This window comes from Benincasa hispida, chromosome 11 (assembly GCF_027475165.1).
Source record: "Benincasa hispida cultivar pf3 chromosome 11, pf3_genome.v1.1, whole genome shotgun sequence".
NCBI lineage: Eukaryota > Viridiplantae > Streptophyta > Magnoliopsida > Cucurbitales > Cucurbitaceae > Benincasa > Benincasa hispida.
The window spans coordinates 55,362,651-55,384,229 of record NC_143488.1 but is presented as its reverse complement, the minus strand read 5'-3'; positions in this window follow the sequence as shown (position 1 = coordinate 55,384,229).

Sequence of the window (21,579 nt, the reverse complement as noted above, 5' to 3'; positions counted from 1 at the left end):
TAGACGTCGAACAGGGTAAGCAAGCGCTGCCACTATTGCTCAATTTTGCGTTGTTGCACACATAGTGGGTGTGTTTGTGTGCGACTAACATGCACGACACCCCACTAATAGACCAACTCCCACATGCCTTCTTCAATCTTCGACCAGCAGACTTCCTCCAGACACCTAATGTCTATATTGACTTTTTAGTACTCAATTCATCATTTTTAGACAAATAAAATGTAAAATCCTTCAATAGACCTCGGAATAAAGCTTCTAGGAGTTGAAGAAGAGGTTAGTGACGACACCTATCTTAACTCTTCCAATGCCAAGGAAAGAGTTTGAAATTTGTTGTGATGATTCACGATAGGGTTTAAGCTGTGCTCTGATGCATGAAGGAAAAGTGTTTGCCTATGCTTCGAGACAGTTAAAGAAATATGAGCGCAACTTCCCGACCCATGACCTAGAGCTAGTAATGGTAGTCTTAGACCTGAAGATCTGGAGACACTATCTGTTCGATGAAATGTCATATCTACACTGATTATAAGAGTCTAAAGTACATTTTCGAACAGAAGGAATTAAACTTGAGGTAGAAAAAATGGTTAGAGCTGATCAAGGATTATGATTGTATGATAGAATATCATCTAGGAAAGGCTAATGTGGTAGCTGATGTGCTGAGCAAGAAGTGTAGACATCCTAAGGCTTCATTTAATACTATGAGGGTGTTGCTATTAAAAGAACTGAAGAGTTCTAATGTTGTTTTAACAGTAGAAAGCTTAGGAAGTTTACTTGCTCAACTTTAGGTAAGGCCTACTCTAATGGATGATATTATCAAAGAACAACCAGGAGATCCAGTTCTTAGGAAGCTAGCTGAGGAGGTAAGACTGAATAAGAAAGCAGATTGTGTTTTGAGGCAAGATGGAGCCCTGATGAAAGAAAACAGGTTACGTGTTCCTAATAACCTAACTCTGAAGAATGCTATCCTAGAAGAAGCCCATAGTTTAACCTATACTATGCATCTAGGAAGCACAAAGATGTATAGGACTTTGAAGAAGTTGTACTGGTGGCCAGGAATGAAACACAAAACAACTGAGTATGTGGATAAATGTTTGATTTGTCAACAAGTTAATCCAGAATGTCAGAGATTAGTAGGACTCCCAAACCCACTCTCGATGCCTGAGTAGAAATGGGAGCATGTGACAATGAATTTCTTGTTCGGATTACCTAGGACTCCTAGTAGATTTGATGGCATATGGTAATTGTAGATAGGCTCACTAAGAAAACTTAGTTCTTGCTAGTCAAGATAACATTTACACTTGATAAGTTGATTAGACTTTAAGTGGACAAGATTGTAAGCCAGTATGAAGCTCTAGTGTTTATAGTATTAGATAGAGACTCAAGGTTTACTTCGAAGTTTTTGCCTAGTTTGTAGGAAGCTCTTGGAACTAAACTCCATTTTAGCACAGCCTTTTATCCTCAAACAGATGGTCAATTAAAAAGGACCGTATAGACATTAGAGGATATGCTACGAGCATGTGTACTATAGTTAAAAGGGAGTTGGGATGCACACTTGCCTTTAATGGAATTTGCCTACAATAATAGTTATTATTATAGTATTGGGATGGCACCTAATGAGGTGCTATACGAAAGACAGTGTAGAACTCCTGTATGTTGGAATGAAGTGGGAGAAAGGAAGTTGATAGAACTAGAATTAGTTCAAGTTACTTTAGAAAATGTTAAGCTGATAAGAGAAAATCTAAACACAACTTGAGATTGACAGAAAAGTTATGCTGACAAGCGAAGAAGAGAATTAGAGTTCGATACCGGAGAGAAGGTCTTTCTCAAGCTATCCCCATGGAAAGGTGTGGTACATTTAGGTAGGAAAAGGAAACTGAGTCTGAGATATATTAGACCTATGAGACTACAGAATGAATCTAACCGTCAACTTATAGATTAGTATTGCTTGTGGAGCTGTCTAGGATACATGATGTATTCCATGAATTGATATTGAGGAAATATGTTTCAAATCCATCTCATGTTTTGCAGGCAAAACCAGTCCAATTGAAAGAGAACCTGGCATATGAAGAAGAACCAATTCAAATCTTGGATAGGAAGGAACAGGTATTGAGAAACAAGACTATTCCTTTAGTGAATGTCTTATGAAAGAACCATGGAGCGGAAGTGGCCACTTGGGAGATAGAGGACCAGATAAATAGTAGATACCCATATCTTTTTTTTAAGTACGTCCAATGAAATATCGAGGATAAAATTCTTTTAAGGGAGAGGTAAATAGTAAACCCTAGAACTTGAACTCCTGAACATCTTTTAATTAAAGCTAAATTTGAAGATTGTATGCTTTATGATAATTAATGAATTTAACATATGTTGTGCAGGTATAAAGTTGAGTAAAAGGAGGTAATGAAAGAAGAAATTTTTTAAATGTTAAGCTTGAAAATCTTAAGTGAAACTATGTGTAGAAAGTTCGCGGAGGTTAAGTGTTTCAAACACTTAGAAAAAATTTAAGGATGATTTGGAAAGGAGAGAAAACTAGATTGGAGCCTTGGTGGGAGTAAAAGAGTGAATGAAGAATGGAGGAAAGTAAGGCCTAAGTATGGAGACTAGGCATTGGCCATGGGAAACTTGTGATGAGAGTTTTTGGCTAGGTGAAAAGAGAGCCCTATGTGATTGGAGGACATAGGATAAAGGCTTGGCGTTGAGAGGTTGGTCAAGCCAAGTATGTCAAGCCAAGCATTGAGACATGAGATGATGAAGTATGGTTGAAGCATGAGGCAATGAAGTGTGGTTAAACCATGGGGCAATGAGGTGAAGTTAGCTTAGGGCAGTGAGAAAGGTCATATGGTCAAGGAAGGTAGATAAGTGCAGGTCATGTCTTTTATGAGTTATTTGTTAAGAATTAGGAATAAAAATTTATTAATCTTAATTAGTGGGCTAAGTAGTAGAATATTAGGCTTAAAAGAATGGTTAGTGGCATGAGCTGTCACTTTATTATGCAAAGAAAGCATGTAAAGGAAGTATATATAGGGATGAAGAAAAAGAAGTCATTTTGGCCATTTTACTCGTGTAGAGGGAGAGATTTTGCAGCCAATTTGAAGCCTAATAGGTGAGGAATAAAACCTATGGCTGCCATGGAGAAAGTCAGTCGGAAAGATGCTAAAAATTGAAGAAATTTGAAGGTTGATATGAAATCTTAGCTAAGCTGAGTAATCTGTGAAATTTGGAGAATTTTGGGCTTTCAAGGAGGAGTTAGAAGCTCCAATTTGAAGGTAAGTAAGATAAGAGATTTTTTAAGGGGTCTATTAAAGGTTTTACATTTATTTGGCTAAAAATGATGAATTGAGCATTGAAAAGTCAATCTGGAAATTAGGTGTTTAGGAAGGGCTATAGGGCAGAAGTTTGAAGAAGCTAGGTCTAAAATTCAAACCCTAATTACTTTAAGTAAGAGTAGGTAATGTGATGTCTTCTAATGAGCTATGATGAAATCATGTCTTAGGAATTGTGGAAGAAAAAAGAAAGCCATGACGTGGTAGATGTCCTAGGTGGCAAAGTGAATGAAGGGTGAATTGATCGGCTGAATTTCACTAAATGTTGGCTAAGGATGGAGCTCACGTAATAGGCTTGGAGATGAGGAATCAAACACGAGTTGGTGAAGAATTTTGAATGTGGGTTAACTATACTAAGGAGAGAGGTTAATTAAAATGTAGAACTAAATTTGTTGGAATTTCAAAATAGAGAAAGTGGGAAATTAAGAATTTTTATTTCAAAAGAAAAATGTTATATCCATCAAGTAAATTATTAAACACTATATTAAGATATAAAAGTAAAGGAATTTTTTTTTTGAATTTCAGCCATTAATCTTCATTAGTGGGCTAAGTGGCCCAAGGAGATTTCATACAGGTTTTTGGGCGGTGGTAAGCAGGAATGCCGATTTCATTTAATTGGTTTGAACAAATTACTTGGGCTATTTGTGTAATTCTAGTGGCATTCGAAAGATCTGAGAGTCTATTTTTCGTGGCTGTACTGTTGGAGGGAAAACTCATTGAAATAAGGCCGGAGGAGCAAAAGAAACAAAAAGGGTTTGTTTCTCGGGTGAATCTAGGTCATCAGTGAAGAATTGAAACTCCAGGACGAATCACGAAGATTGTTTTTCTAAAACTTTGAGGTAATATTGTTAACTCAATTATAAACAACTTTGTAGAATGAAACTTTTTAAGATGAGGCCTGAAAATTAAGTTATATATTTTTGAAGTTTGAACTGGAAATTGTTGAACAAGCAGGCAGCTGCTTGAATTAGGGCCAATGATGAAGGTTTGAATCTCCAGATCAAACAACGAGGAATTTTGAGCTGAAATTTTAAGGTAATGCTTATAATTGATTCTAAGCAAGTTTGTAGAAGGAATTTCCTTGAGATCAGTTCTTGAAATTTAGTTATAAATTGTTAGAATTGAATCTAGAGTTTGATGCTCCAAAATTTTGCTAAGTATGGGGAGTGTGGGCGATCAAAGGGTGCATTCTTTTGGCACCTAATCCCTCTAAATTGGCTAAGTGTCCAACCCTCAAAGTGAATGGTAGGAGGCACAATGTGATGGTTTGATATGTGAGCTTGATTTATTGAGTAGGCCTAAAAGAAAGGCTAATGTAAACACTAAGTAGTATGCTTATATGTGTAGGTTCAACTCCCATTGGAAAAGCCTATCAAGCCTTAAGGAAGCAAACTTGAAGGACCTGTGAGTGACTATGTGATGATTTAATATTTTAATGATTTAGAAACCATGATTTAGAAACTATGATTTCTTTGAAGTTATTTCTCATGCTAAGTGTTTATATGAAGTGTCAAGCAACATATGTTTGAAGTTATTTCTCATGCTAAGTAAAGCATGTTTTCCATGGAAATTGACATGATTTAAGTATGTTATCTTATCCAAATACTTTCAGCATGTTTTAGTTATTCCATTTTCATGATGAACTAGTATGATGATTTGAGCACTAAGACTTAGTTTTTAACTAAATGTTTATGACTAGTTATACAACGGATACTGAAGGACAATGAGAAGGTATCCTAAGGATACTGAAGGACAAAAAGAAGGTATCCTAGTTAAGTATCTAAGGGACGACGGTACTCAGTTATAACCACGTGCACGTAGGTAATACGACGTCGAGGGATTGAGCAAAAGGGTTCTCCTCAACTAAGGTTGACATTGAGGGTTAGATTTAGTAGTTCACTATCAACTAATGATAAAGTTTATGCTTTGCAAAGTTATTCTCATGCTAAATCTTTATGTGATTCCAAGAAACTTATTTCTATGATTGAAAGCATGATCAATGCATGATTTTTACTAAGGTATGAGTTTTCCAAGTACGTTCTCCATGTCCAACGCATGCTAATGGTTTTTACAAGTTAGTTCAACTTGATTTAAGCCAACTTATTTTACAAAGTATGAAGCATGCGTTAGGGTTAAAGCTAAGGTTGAATGAAATTTGATGTACTATGTTTTAAATACCTAAGGTTGTCAAAGTACATGCGTTGGTATTCCTAAACATAATTAGAAAGGATACTGAAGGTAGAGAAGGTATCCTAAAGAGCTTTCTATGCTATATTTGAAAAATATTCTTTTAATGCTCTTCGAGAACTTGATAACTTAAGTGAGCCGGTTACTGAAGGTAAGGAAAGTATCTAAATAAATGTACCTAAGGTGTTGATGGTACATAGAAAACTCCACGTGCACGTATGTAGTTCTGAATGAGAGGCCGAAGTATGGGTCTCTTGGCCGGTAACAGACGTTGGGAGTTAGAGTGATGTATGCTCGTTCTCAACTAGGGAATAATGATGTTTAATGGTGTTTAAGAGTAGTTATCAATGTTTATGTTTAGAGAAAGTTGCTTGAGATTTCCATCGGTATATTTAAAGAGATCAATGTAGGGGTCTCTCCTAGCCATAATTCAGTATGAAGAGATCGAAATAGGGGTCTCATCTGGCCATGGCTTGGCGTTGGGAATTAGAGTGATGAATGTTCATTCTCAACTAAGATTCAGGTTTCAGATACAATGATTTCAAAGGTTTTATGCACACGTTTGCTTGGCATATTTTAGTTTCAGTTTTATGTTTTTGAGCTTCCAGTTTAAGCATGAGATTTATGTTTTTATTAAGTCACTCACTGGGCTTTTAGCTCATGTTTTCAAATTTTTTCCTTTCAAGTAGCGGTCAGTTCCCAAAAGACTTTTCTGCTGCTACTCTGCCACTCAGTGAAACAGGTTGAAGGAAGCGTAATTGAAGACCTATATTAATTAGTACACATATGTCTGTCTAGTGACTAGTATTCTAGATGTGGCTCACTAAGTTGTAATATTCATGTATGAATAATGCTGCAAAACCCTGTAATGTAAATGTATTAAGTTCTGAGTTAATATGTTCATATATTGATGATATGTACGTATTCAGGGTTTGAGCAAAATTTAACAGGTTAGATAGGCAGTAAGTGCCAGCAAAAGGGTTGGTAATTGCTGCAGTCACCATTCCATCTAGGTTAAGAGGGTAATCTGGAGTGGGGTATAACACTAGGCGGCAGGGTTGGCTTGTCCGTGGAGCCAGTGGGGTTGTCCATTGGGTGCCTCAGTCGTGCACATTGAGCAACCTCACCTACTTATGCGACAAAGGCTACTCAGTGTCTCGCGCACTCTCAATGCCTAGTGGCATATGTTCATCGCCCAACCAACACACCTTTGTCGCCCAATCCACGCGTCCTTGATGCCTAGCGTGCACGTGTGTGCTGCTGGCCTTGCCACCTACCTAAAGGCCCTTTATGCGTGCCTAAGCACCCATGTAAAGGAAATCTAAACATAGAAATCCAATGGGCAGAAGCGGATTGCTCTAAATTTCATTGTTAAAGAACTCAAACAATTACAATCTATAAGAACAGATTATGCACAATTAAGTAAATTACAGCACGCTTCTTTAAAAGAATGAACAAGGGATAGAGTATGCAAACCTTTGAAGAGCCTTTCTTCAAGTATCCCTCGATCGAACTCCAATGTGTCAAAAAAAAAAAAAATACTCAAAGCAACGATTAGAACAACCAACAACATGAACTGGAGAATCCTCAATCACTATCGAGTCCAACTCAATCCTCAACCCTTGAATGGAACAAGAACACTACCAGAAGAGTTATCTTGGTATTCTTGGTGTGAGAATCCAGGAGTTGTCGATTCTATATGACTTTGGATAGAGGAATTAAGGAGGTAGATGATCGAGTAAGTGGGAGATGAATGAAGTCTATCATATAGACTAGATACTAGATTGTTTAGTAAGAAGTAGCCTATTGCATAGACTTTGCTACTCGATCGTTTAGCAACAAGTAAACAAGTAACTATCGTATAGTAAACTTGAAAATTGATCATGTAGTCTTTCTATGCTATTGTTTAGTAAAACTATTTTACTCGATAGCCCTTTTCTATGAGATCAATCCGAATTAATCATCCACTTGATTTTGGAAAACCATGTTCCTTTTATCTCACAATTACCATAAAACTTCTGATAACCTTCCACTCAAAACGGTTATTAGATGAAGAGATTAATTAATTATCACATAATTAATATATTATAAATAAGTATGATAACCAACTTATCATATTATATTTATAACCTATAGTTTTAATATTTCATTAGATGAAACATATAGACCATAGTTCTTTTTCTATTTTATGGTATTTAATATAAATCATATTTATATTAATTCCTCCAATTAATGTATCTAATACATTAAATCAATTATATCACATATAATTAAATTCCCTCTTGTTAATTTGAACACTTTAAACTAACCCAAAATCTGATTCTCAACTTGAACCCATTGAGCTACCAATGAGACCTTATGGACCTGTAGCTTATAGCTTCAACGGAACGTGAATAACTGACTAAACTCTTTAATCACGAGATCCACCAGCCGTTAACTGTTGGTCACTCCACTAAAGATCGACAGTTGCACTCTTTGCACCACATATATATTTCTATGCCCATTGGATATAACCAATCAATAGTGCGATGACCCTTCACAAATCACTTGTAAGTACAGCTAGGCCAATTTACCATTTTTCCCCTGTTGTTACATCTAACTCCTTAAGTACCACGGATTCCTCTAATGAACAATAAATCATAGTCCTACTATAACTGAGTCCTCTCTTCTCAAGAGAGGGTGTAGCCACTATGTTCAAGACTCGAAATCAGACCTTAAGGGAGCAATTTATCTACTTACCCCTGCTTCGGGGAAGGAGTGAATTTCATTTTGTGTAGCTGAGTTTCCAGCTCCTCAATCAGACGAATCCCCAAAATGGTAGGTTTGTTGAGTTGGCAATCTAGCCACTGTCACCCATACAAATCAAAGGACCGCCCTCATGAGCAAGAGTTCCCAACTCACTCAGGAGTAAGGTCTTATCACCTATGGTCTGTTGGGGTTGATGCCTTAAATCTTGTAGGGTCCTATAGTTTGTAAACACGTGTATGAACAAACATTTGTGATGTAATAATATGAGATATTTTAGTTTCATTAACCACAAACTAATAAACTAAGATCCCTGGTTATCGTTGTAACTTTAGCATGTATGTGGATTATTCCTTAAGTGATAACCTAAATGGTCTGTAGTATATAGATAAAGAAGGGAAACCTTATCTTGGTGACACTACGGATACGACCCGCTTTGTAGATATTACAAGTGTTGTAAAGTGCTACAGATGGTCTGATCCTGATCATTCATGTGAAGACATGCAAGCGAAGGTATCCTATACAAAGGAGTTTGTATAAGATCGGACCACAAAATATTTAGTCTCGTCATATAACTTCGTTCATGATAGAGACATTCATTTCACTAGGATGACCTGGTAACATGACCTTAATCCTGAGTCAGTTGGGAACTCCTACCTATGAGGGTGGTCCTTTGATTTGTATGGGTGCGAGTGGCCAGATCGCCGATTCAAATCTACCACTTTGAGGATTCATCTGATTGGGGAGCTGGGAACTCAGCTACACAAGACAAAATTTATTCCTTCCCTGAAGCAGGGGTAAATATATAGATTGCTCCCTTAAGGGCTGATTCCGGGGCTTGAACAATGTGGCGCCACACACTTTCTCATGGCTCAAGAAATGTTCACTCATAGTAGGAATATGATGTATTGTTCATTAGAGGATTCGGTGGTACTTAAGGAGTTAGATTTAACTATAGGGGTAAAATGGTAAATTGGCCTAGTTGTACTTATGAGTGATCTGTGAAGGGTTATCGTACAATTGATTGGTTATATCCAATGGACACTGAAATATATCTGTAGTGCGAAGAGTGCAACTTTCGGTCTTTAGTGGACTGCCTAACAATTAACAACCGGTAGATATCGTGATTAAAGAGTTTAGTTGGTTATTCACGTACCGTTGTTGCTTCAAACTACAGGTCCATAAGGTCCCTTTGGTAGCTTAATGGATTAAAGAGTTTAGTCGGTTATTCATGTATCTGTAGTGCGAAGAGTGCAGCTTTCGGTCTTTAGGTTAGTTTGAACTGTTCAAATTAACAAGAGGGAATTTGATTATATATGATGTAATTAAATTGGTTCAATTATATGTGATATAATTGATTTGATGTATTAGATACATTAATTGGAGGAATTAATATAAATATGATTTATATTAAATAAACAAGAAAAGAACTATGGTTTAAATATTACATATGATGTGGTATTAAAACTATAGGTTGTAAATATAATATGATAAATTAGTTATTATATTTATTTATAATAAAAAAAATTATGAGATAATTATTAGTTGGTTATTTTTTTTTTCTCCATTAACCGTGCAAGTGGGAGGTTGTTTTTAGTTTTAATAACTGATGAATAAAATGAAAAGAGTTTTCCTTTTTTAGGATAATGATAGCATTTTTGCATACAAATTGATCGAGTGAAAGAAAGCTATACGATAGCCCTTTCGAGAGAGTAAACGACCAAGCGAGTTTTCTAGACGATTTCTGTTTGTTACTAGACGATCGAGTACCCAGTGTCTATACGATAGACTAACACTTTCTCCCACTTACTCTATCATTTAACTTGATCGTATACATCCTCCTTCCCTCCACCAAATTCACACAGAGCCCACACCTCCTGGATTCTCACTCTGAGAATACCAAGGTAACCGAGTGGTAGTGTCGAAGGTTGTCGTTCAAGGATCAGACAGTTCGTGATTACACTGGTTTTTCATTGCGTTCGTGATCGTTTAGACTTTGTTGGGATGCCTAACTAGTATAGATCAAAGGAATACGTGAAGAAGAGTTATTCAAAGGCGTGTTACTCGATTCCCTTTGTTTTTAAGTTAAGAAAACATGCTGTAATTTTTTGTATAATGCATAACTGTGGTTGTATGTTTGTAAATGCTATATTCTTTCACAATGGGCTTAGAAAGATCTTGCTTTCGCTCACTGGTTCTATTGAATAAGAGTTCCTTCATGGTCATCCTAGTGAAATGTAGGTCTCAATTATCAAGGGCATTATATAAAAAGACTAATAATTTCCTGGTCCGGTCTTATACAAACTCTTTGTATAGGATACCCCCGCTCACATGTCTCCACATGAATGTCTAGGATCAGACAATTTATAGCACTTTACAAAACTTGTAACATCTACAAAGCGGGCCATATCCGTAGTGTCACCAGGATAAGGTATCCCTCCTTTATCCTTATACTACAGACCATTTAGGTTATTACTTAAGGCATGATCCACTTGTATGTCTCCACATACATGCTTAAGTTACATAAAATAACTATGGATCTTAGTTTAGTGGATTGAGTAAATGCTCATAAAATGACATTTATTTTATTAATAACAATATGTTTATAGAATGTTTACAAACTGAGACTACCAGGAGAATTAGGACACCAATCCCAACAATCTCCCACTTTTTCTAATGCCTCGAGAGACTGATGTACAATATACAATAAACTAGGGCATACTCTATACTTCAGTATCATCTCCCACTTGCCGTAGACAAGGTGCCGTATGTCCTGTAGTCCCAGACTCTCCAGATGACCCTCGAACACTTTAGCCACGAGAGCCTTTGTAAACGGATCAACAACATTGTACTCCAACGCGATCTTTGTGACTATCACATCATCGCGATGCACAATCTCCCTGATCAAATGATACTTTCGTTCGATATGTTGCCTCTTTGGTGACTCTTAGATTCTTTAGAATTTTCCACAGCCCTACTATTATCACAATAGAGTGTGATCAACAAAGACATATTTGGAACAACTTCCAAATTGGTAAGGAACTTCCTAAGCCAAACAACCTCTTTAACAACTTCACAAACGGGTACATATTTGGCTTCCACAGTGGAGTCTACGATGCATCCCTGCTTGATGCTTTGCAAAACTACAGCTCCTCCATTTAGAGTGAACACTGACCCTGATGTCGAATTTTGAGAATCTTTATCAGTCTAAAAGTTAGAGTCTGTGTATACTGTAAGGATCAAATCTTTATCTCCATACACGAGCATATAGTCCATCATTCTCCAAATATACTTGAGGATCATTTGGACCGTTGTCAAGTGGTCTAATCCTGGACTGATATCGACTGACAATCCTTACTACATAACAAATGCCAGGTCTAGTACATAACATTGCATACATAAGGCTACCAACAACCAATGCATAGGGAATTCATCTCATTTCCTCAACCTCTTGAGGTGTCTTAGAACATTGTTCTTTAGACAAAATAATTCCATGCCTGAAAGGTAATAAACCCCTCTTGGAATTCTGCATCGAGTACCTGATCAACATCTTGTCAATGTATGATGCCTGAGACAAAGCCAACCTTTTGTTCTTAGGATCCCTTATAATTTGGATCCCTAGAACAAATTGCGCGTCTCCCAAATCTTTCATTTGAAATTGGGCGGCTAGCCACTTCTTAATGTCAGTCAGAAAACCTACATCATTCCCAATGAGTAGGATATCATCCACATACAACACTAAGAAAGCTACTGAATTGTTGATGATTTTCTTGTAAATATGAAGCTCATCAACATTCTGATCAAAGCCAAGTGATTTGATTGCACTATAAAATCTAATGTTCCAAGATCTAGATACTTGTTTTAGTCCATAAATGAACCTATTAAGCTTATAAACCTTTTGCTCTTGATCTGGATCAATGAGTCCTTCTGGTTGAGCCATATAGATGGTCTCCTCAAGATTATCATTCAAAAAGGAAATCTTGATGTCCATTTTCCATATCTCTATGGACAGGAGAATCTTGATAGACTTCAACATGACAACAGGTGAGAAAGTTTCTCATAGTTCACTCCCTCGACCTAGATATAATCCTTTGCCATAAGTCTAGTCTTAAAGGTTTGCACCTTTCCATCTACACCTCTTTTCCTCTTGTAGATCCACTTAAACATATAGGTTTTACCCCATCAGGCTGATCCACAAGTTCCCAGACAAAATTGAAGTACATACACTCTATTTCTTGATTCATGGCTTTAATCCACTCATCTTTGTCAACATCCTCCATCGCTTGCTTATAAGACAATGGATCCTCAACTCCATCATCAGATATGATGTTTTGGGCTTTAGTCAAACTCGTGTAGGTTCACAACCCTTCCACTACGTCAAGGCAATCTCAACTCTTGAGATGGTTGATGATAACTGGTAGAAATGCCAGTTATTATAAGCCTTTTACTTAGAATCATGAGGGCTAATAAGTAGAAATGCAGTGATAATACTTAGAATTTTTGAAAAATTGAGCTTTGCATCAATTAGTGCCTAGATCCTCACTGACCCCAATATTATGCGTTACTCCATGCTAAAGTGTCTATTTTTGTAGCTATTGCATGAATCAAATGCATGCGCATGAAATAAGCAATCAAAGACAAATGCATGCGCTGAAGCCAGACGATCGCAAAGACAAACACATGCACTGAAAGTTGTAGTGATCGCATGCATCCATCGCATGGAAGTTGCAGTGATCGTATGCATCCATTGCATGAAAGTTGCGGTAATCAAGTGAATGCGGTGATCAATTGGAAATTACGGCCACAGAGTGAAACCATAATAGAAGGACGTTCACAAGATGGGTAGAACGCATTGATGTTTCAGCTGAATCAAACTCGGACGCATACATTGGGAGTATCAACAAGATAAGATGATGTGATATTGTCCATACCACGACAAAAGCATCAGTGAGCCATAACGCAATCATGATAGCTGTCGGTGTTTAAACTCTATATATAGTCTTTTGGACCTTCATTTCAAGACATCTGAACTTCTGCCTCAAGGCAGAGGTTTGCGATCACAGACGAGAGCTTGAGCAAGATTTTTAGTGAGAATTCTTTATCTCCACAGACCAGACCGAGTGACGACCGGAGCTTTTGTTGGAGATAGAGCTCGAGAGAGACATCTCCACCATTCATCATCCATGGCACCACTGGTAGCCTTGACGCAGAGTCCTTCATTTCTCTTCTAATCTCTGTATTGTATTACATTTTAGCTTAAGATATTAAGACATTTTGTGATCAATGCAAGTCTTGATTCCTTCATTGCTGTCTTCTTCATCATCTTCATCTCTATCATAGTTTATCTTCAACGTTTATTATCAAAGGCGATCGCATGCTTAATCGTGTAGCCTAGAGATAGGACGCATGTGGCAACCCACCGAGAGGTGTGCGTTGTGCGAGTATAGTGAGTTAATCCTCTTTGCTTGGTGAAAGGCTGTAGCAACACTTGTCTATGGATGTTGCATTGCTTGTCTATAAGTTAAGTAGCCGTGTCTAACTACCTGAGAAGGTAAGAGATGGAACGCACTAAAGCAAAGTTTGTATTGTTTCTAGAGATAGGCACAATCTTATGCTCGACGCAACCATGCACTATAGAGATATAGTCATACGGTTGACCAACGAGAGGTGTGCGATGCTAGTGCAATGAGCTGGGATTACTCAGGCAATTTAAGATAACAAACATTACTATGTGTTAATGGTTGTTGTGTTTCTACCTATTCTCATCACGTCTTCTATTGCTCAATCTATTTAGTTAGGAGTAGGAGTAGTGTGTAAATCCATTAAACTTCTTCTTTTTATTTTCATTTTCATCGCCTCAAACGCATTGCTTCACAAGCATTATTGAGTGACAAGTCCCTGTGTTCGACCTCAGATTACCCGAGAAACTTTCGGTCGCGTTATACTTGATGCGAGCATAAGAAAACTTGTGATAGGACCGCGTGGTCATTGCATACTAGATTAACCCATCTTCATTCCGACGCATGACCTCAGATGCATGGGTGCAAACATATAAGCATGTCTAACGCATGATTGCATGTACAACCCCATTCGTCCCTGATAATAAATAAATCTTTCCTAATCGAATAAGTTTTTTGCGCCGTTGCCGGGGACTTGGCAGCTAATGTTTTGTGAAGTTTTTGTGTTTTCGCAAGCACTCTTTCAATCTTAGGCATATTATAGATTGTGCGACCAAGCTGCAAACAATATTTGAAGTATAGGCGATGCGTCGAAAGTCAAATATTGACCCCGAGATAGAAAGGCTATCTGTCGCATGAGCTGGAAGCAGTTTTAGGCGCATGTCAACCATCATGCGTCCAACAATTGCTGGAAGCTCTAATGGTTAGGGCGAACCCCTTGACCCAAGCAGTTGAGAGCCATCTTCTGCATGGGAGACTCCTTGCGGTGACAACACTCCAATTTCTCCAGGGACGTCTTCTACTCTATCTTTTACATTGCTTTCTTAGTTTAGATTATTATTTTTATTTATTATTATTTTGGATATGCAGCTGCTTCCTTGGTTGTGGTGCGTTTGTTCCTTGTAGGTGCGATAATAACTATCCTCGGTGCACAGTTACAACGGAAGAATCCTCCACATCCTTCAACGCATGGCTTCAATTGAATGAACTCCAATGCATTGTCGCATGCGTTCTTCACTTAAAGTTCTTTTCTTGTTATCTTTTATGCATTATCCTTTTGGAATTCTCCTTGTCTGACTGCGGTTCTTTTCGATGCATCTATAATGGTATAAATAATTCACCGCGTCCTCTAACTAGGCATCGCAAGGCACCCCTTACTTTTAATAGCTTCTTCAAATTGTGAAAGTTTGTAGTTTTATTGTGTGCAAACCCTTGCTCAAGAATTTGTTATCACATTCATGTTAAGTTTGTTTTTTAGCCTGCAGTGAGAATGCTGTTACCCTCTAATTTGGAGGTGGCAATGGTCTCGGAGAATCGCGTTCATTACATTGCGGTTATTTCCCTTAAAAAAAAAATTTGAAAATAACAACTCCACTGTCAACGCAATGGGGAAAATCCATGTTGATAAGAGTTAAGTTGTGAAAGGAATTTACCCATAGTTGGATGTCCGCATGACACCCGTAGGGGCAAGCCAAAACGAAGGTAAGTTGCCAGGATCAACGCATAAGCACAACTCCTCTGTCTGGCGCAAGCCAAATTAAACAAGACACTAATTGAGTTGAATATGGAATGCAACCAAAGTTGGATGCCCGCATGACACACGTGGGGGTAAGCCAAAATGAAGAGTGTAACCAGGTTCAATGCCACATTCGAATAAGTAAACGCATAAGCTTTAATTGTTTTGAACGAACACATTCTCATGAGCTGAACACAAAATTGTGGAGAATTAATAAAAAGTTTTTGAGGAAAGTGATAACGGGCAGAAATGCACGTTATCATAGCGCTAAGTTCTTAAACAATGTTGGATTGCATTGATAGAATATGTTAAATTGCGTCCATTAAGCATAAAATCTATAATATTGCGATCGCATGCGTCCAACGCATTAGAGCAGTTGATCTTTATATTTTTATGCAGAATAATGCGTAACGCAATGCAAAGAATGCGATCATAGGGATACATCGGTTAAGCGCAACTTCACCGCAAGACTTTACGTTGATCGTGCTCGTAAACATTCACCCAAGAAGAATCACCGCAACATGGTGGGTACATCCGGACGAAAGGACAATTAAGATCGATGGGACAGAAAGCTGACGACAGTCGGATCTAAATTAAGTTGACAGCCGATAATGGTCACAAGTACATCCAGCTTTATCGGTGACAAATATCCGGTGCACAATCAGGAATTAAAGCTGTCCCATTTGTACAACTAGGAGAGAGAAGCCGCCTTTCACTTTTGATGCCCTATAAGGGGTTAAGCAGCCGATTACTTCAACTCTTTACAAGTTCACACCTCTGTGCATAGTTTTCTTTACCATTTTTTACGGCGGAGCTAGAGAAGAGTGGTGATGCTGGAGATCATCCAATGCAGCTTGAGAGAGAACGTTGGAGCATAAGAGCAGAGAGCGGGCTGACTCTCACAAAAGCGAGATTATCTTTAGAGCATGAGTAGAAACAGTGTAACGCCTGGTGGCAAGAAATTGCTTTAGGCTCTTTACTTTACTTGCATTGTTATTCTGTACTTCATCTTATATCTATTCAATGGAAGTTCTCTTTCTACACCTGCTCACTTTCTTAATATGCATGAGTAGCTAAACTAGTTGAATAGGTTGAGAGGAACTAAGCTAACATGATCTAGAAAGTTCATTGCCTGCGATTGTTTTATTTTATATTGTGCAAAATAGCCCTTTAGAGTTACTCGAGAGAGAATCTAAAGAAAGAATCTAATGTCTCAAGAGAGCTAAGTTAGAATCTAGACTCAAAATAGCAAGATTAAGCTTGCATAAACAAGAGATTGAGACTTATAGATAAGTTATGTTTGTCACTTGCATCACATGCATCCTAGGAATAAGAGTGATATTATGTGGTCACATATTGTGTGAGTGTCATCGCATAAATAAAGATAGAGGTTTATGTGTAAACCTTGTAGATTTATCGCATATTTCTCGCATGCGTTCTAGCGCTAGAAGCCGTAGCATTCATGCCGAGAGGTGGTTTACTATTGTATGCATGTTGCATGATCGCAAAGCATGAGCGCATCCTAGGGAGTGTTAGCCAAAACCCTTCTCAACCCATTCACCGCACATCGTATTTCCCGTTTACCAACTCTTTTCGAACTCTGCTGCATTTGTTATTAATTTCATCAATGCAACATCAACCCAACACTTGTTTATTTGATTGGTTACCATAAGTTTTCATAAAAATCTCCAATGTAACTATTTTCACAAGTCCTTATGTTCGACCCTGAACTTATCAGGAAACTCAGAGGAATTTACACTTGGATTTCACTGGGGAAACTTGAGTGCACAATGCTATCCATCAATACATATCATCCATAATTCCACACATTCATAAAAATAAGCATCAAGTTTTTGGCGCCGTTGTCGGGGACTTCGGCAAAATAGTTGTTAACGATATTTTTGTGAATTCTTTACAGAACTCTCAATCTTTGGTGAACTACGACCCGAAGATTGAGAGAACATTTCGAAGGAGACTGAGAGAACACCAACAACAACCACAGTCCGATAAAGAAGAAATGGCGAAGCAGCCTAGGAATGAAGCACCAAACAACAATAATGTCATGGAAAATCCAATTATGTTGGCAAACGATCGCAATAGGCCCATTAGGGACTATGCATCGCCAAACCTCTATGATTTCTCTCCGGGAATCATGAGGCCTGCCTTAGACGAAAGTAGATTTGAAATGAAACCGGTGATGCTGCAGATGATCCAGGCTGTAGGTCAATTTGAAGGAAGGCCTGGCGAAGATACGCACGCCCACCTCCGAAGTTTTATTGAAATCTGCAATACTTTTGTGTCCTCGAACATCTCTGTTGAGGAGGTTCGACTAACGTTGTTTCCATTTTCTCTCTGTGATCAGGCAAGGAAATGGGCTTATTCGCTTGAACCAAGAGAGATCACTTCTTGGGAGCAGGTGGTGAAGAAGTTTATGAAGAAGTATTTCCCACCTACAGAGAATGCCAAACGAAGAAATCTTATTACTAATTTTGAACAAGATATGGACGAATCGCTCAGCGATGCCTGGGCGAGGTTTAAGAGGTTGATCCGAGATTGTCTGCATAATGGGCTACCAGATTGCCTGCAAATGGAAATTTTCTATCACGGTTTGAATCTTGCTTGGCAAATCGCTGTCAATGCTGCAGCAGCTAGTGGTCTGCTTGACAAGACTTATAATGAGGTGAAGAATATCTTGGAAAGCATCTCCAAGAATCATGAAGACTGGAGGGAGAGTGACTAGAGATTAAAACTTAAAGATTCAGATGCAAATAACGGTGCTATTGTTTCATTGCAAAACCAAATGACCGCAATGATGAATTTGATTCAAGGAATGACGATCAGCAGCCCAACACCGCAAGGTGGGCAAATCAACGTAATAAGTCAAAACACCACAAGGTGTGCAACTTGCAGTGATGGGCATGCTATGGAGGTTTGCCCACAAAACCCACAGTTAGTATATTTTATAAAGAACAACCCTTTTTCTAACACTTACAACCTCGGGTGGAAAAACTACTCAAATTTGGCTTGGAAGAATCAACAACCAAATTTTCAATCTGTGGCACAAAAAGAAGGGCCACCAGGATTCTTCCAGCACAACAATGGTCAACAGAGCAACCAAGCAAGTAGCTCGCAACAACCACCGCAATCTTCATCCTTAGAAAGCCTATTAAAGCAATATATAGAGAAAAATGAGACAGTGCTTCAAAGCCAGACTACTTCCATCCGCAATCTTGATTTGCAAATGGGCCAGATTGCAAATGAGCTCAAAAGTAGACCGCAAGGGGAACTGCCAAGTTCAACGGAGCTTCCATACAACCCAGGGGGTTTAGGTAAGGAGCAATGTCAGGTTGTGACATTACGCAGTGGAAAAACTGTGGAAAGAGAAAGGAAGGAGCAGAACAAATCAACCTCTGTCACAGCTGAACCTGAGGTTAGGGCAACGTAAAAAGAAGAAGAAGAAAATGAAGCAGTAGAGCCTGAGGTTGAATCAACCTCAAAGTCAAATGAAACGGGAACCGTGAGAGTCCAGTTACCACCTTTCCCTCAAAGGCTAAAGAAGAAGAAAAACGAAGAGGTACAGTACCAACACTTTCTATCTATGCTGAAACAATTACATGTGAATATCCCTTTCAGTGAAGCGATTGAGGAAATACTTGCCTATGCTAAGTTTCTGAAGGACATGGTAACCAAGAAAAGAGGCGCTGGAAAATTTATGCTGCTTTATTTAGATATTGCGGTTAAAAGAGAGAAAATATGCATTGATTGTATGGAAATTGGCTAAGAAATACAACGATTATAAATTATCGCCAATACACCCACTAACACCATCGCGATGGTAGAAAAGGATATTTCTATTCTGTTTTGCAGGAAATCAAGTCACCGCTTGTGATCAATGCTCAAAGAGAAACTGAACAACGCATCTCCATCGCATTGTGCTCGTTAATCAACAATGAAGAGACAATCAACGCAATGACGGCGGTTGCGACAGTCGATCCAGAGCTAAACTTCAATCGCATGCGGTAATAAAAAACAACACTGCATGCGAACACACAATTGAAAGATGCAAAAGAGAAACGTAATTGTGGAGGATTCAGACACGTGTACAACTTGTGCATTTTTTATGGGATAGATTGCATAACAGAAGGAATATTTATTCCACCAATTCCGGAGCTGCCATAACAATAAAGTGGGGTCCACACTACAAAGAGTCAAAGTCTTCATCTATAAATAGCCGATGAAATTCCAATGCAAAATATACTTGATACGAGGCTATTTTGATACTTGTATATTGAGAGAGAGACTGGTCTGAGTGCTAATCAGAGAAAATAGACAAGGTAAAGTGGTGAGTCTCAGAGCAAATCATTTCAAATCCCCGCCGTGAAGCTCTATACCAAGATCAACTCTACCGGACGAGCAAGCCTGAGAGGGAAGCTCCTCTGTTCATTCACTCCACACACCGGCAAGCAACTTTACCGTCTAGATCTGTGTCAAGACGTTGGCACTCTTCTATATTTGTTTCTATCTCTTTTCATTATTTGTATTTCATCTTCTTAATCTCTATCATTCACATCATGTATCAGATGCTAAATTTTATAATTGAATGTCTTGATCATTTCCATCTCCATCTTTCTGTCTATTTTCGTTCCTCCATGAATCGCTTTCTCCATGATGTTTTCTTAATCCCTTGGTAATTAGCATGAATCTAACAAGTAAATTAAGTTGTGCTAAAGAGATAAAGATGTTTAGCTAAAGCATGCTAGACGACATCTTCACCTGTGAGAGCAGAAGTGAAGATGCCATTCTGCCCGTCGAGAGAAGGTTAGAATAATGCGTTAACTAAAGCGAGAAGTACTTCTAGAGATAGAAGCAACCTTGCGTTCATTACGTTCATCCTTGTTCACCACAGAGTTGTGGGAATGTGGCCGATCACCGAGAGGCAAGGGAAAGCGGAACTGTAGTTATATCTTTAACGCAATTAAGGAACTTGCGATGTTTATATTAATTATCCTTTCTATTTTTGCTTCATACATAAAGCCTTGCCACCGCATAACACGATTCTTTGTATAATCTTCACAGTCCGTCTCAAACTCGATATGATGTATCATGTATCCTATATCTTGTATCATCATAGCTTAGGTTTACTTTTATTTCACTTTACGTTTATCACACTTTATTTTACTGCACAATTTTACTTTACCGCATACTTTTACTTTATCACATGTACAAACCACACTCTTTTATTAATTGAAAAACCCCCGGTCGCATATATCACGAATGTAACGCATTAACCTAAAACAATCCCTATGTTTGACCTCGGATCACACCAAGAAACTTGCGGTGGAATTATACTTGGTTCAAACGCAAGGAAACTTGTGACAACGAATAACATACTACAAGATTTTCATTAATAACACATATCTAGAAATAGTGTCGCATAAAGTGTGTCTGAATAAGCATAACATAGCATCCACATTCCATTTCCATCCCAAGTCAACAAGTTTATGGCAACATGAGCTCGTATGATCCATCATTCATCACTATCCACCGGCTTATTTAGAACACATCGCATTTCAAGCGTGTCAACATCCCCAAATCCTAAAGTGGCATAAACTACCTTTACGGCCTCTCTATAACTCAAAAGGCATTTCAGAAACACTCTTTGAGGGAACATTATCAAAATATAAACTGTAGTCTCCACTGCAAATCCCTAAAACGAGTTTGGAAGATGAGCATACATCATAGACCAAACCATGTCTAACAAGGTTCTATTTCTTCTTTCTGATTTAGTTGTCCAAGAATAACTTAAGCCTGCCTACAACAATAGCTGAAACAACCTCACTAGTACCGACTCAAAGAGTCATCTCTCTAGCTTCCAACATTTTCCAGGAACTAAATCCATGATTAGTAGCACCTGAATCAAGTATCCAGGTAGAATCATCATTCTCTACCAAACACATCCCCAAGACAAATAAATCACATTTATTGTCTTTAGACTTATTCCTCTTCTGGAGAGTAGTGGGATCCGTATCAAAACCTATATAAGCTCCAAGTTCCATTTCAGAGAACAATTCTCATCGATGAACTTCATCAGATTCAGCAACAATTGCTTTCTCTTTTGGTCCCTTGAAATTCA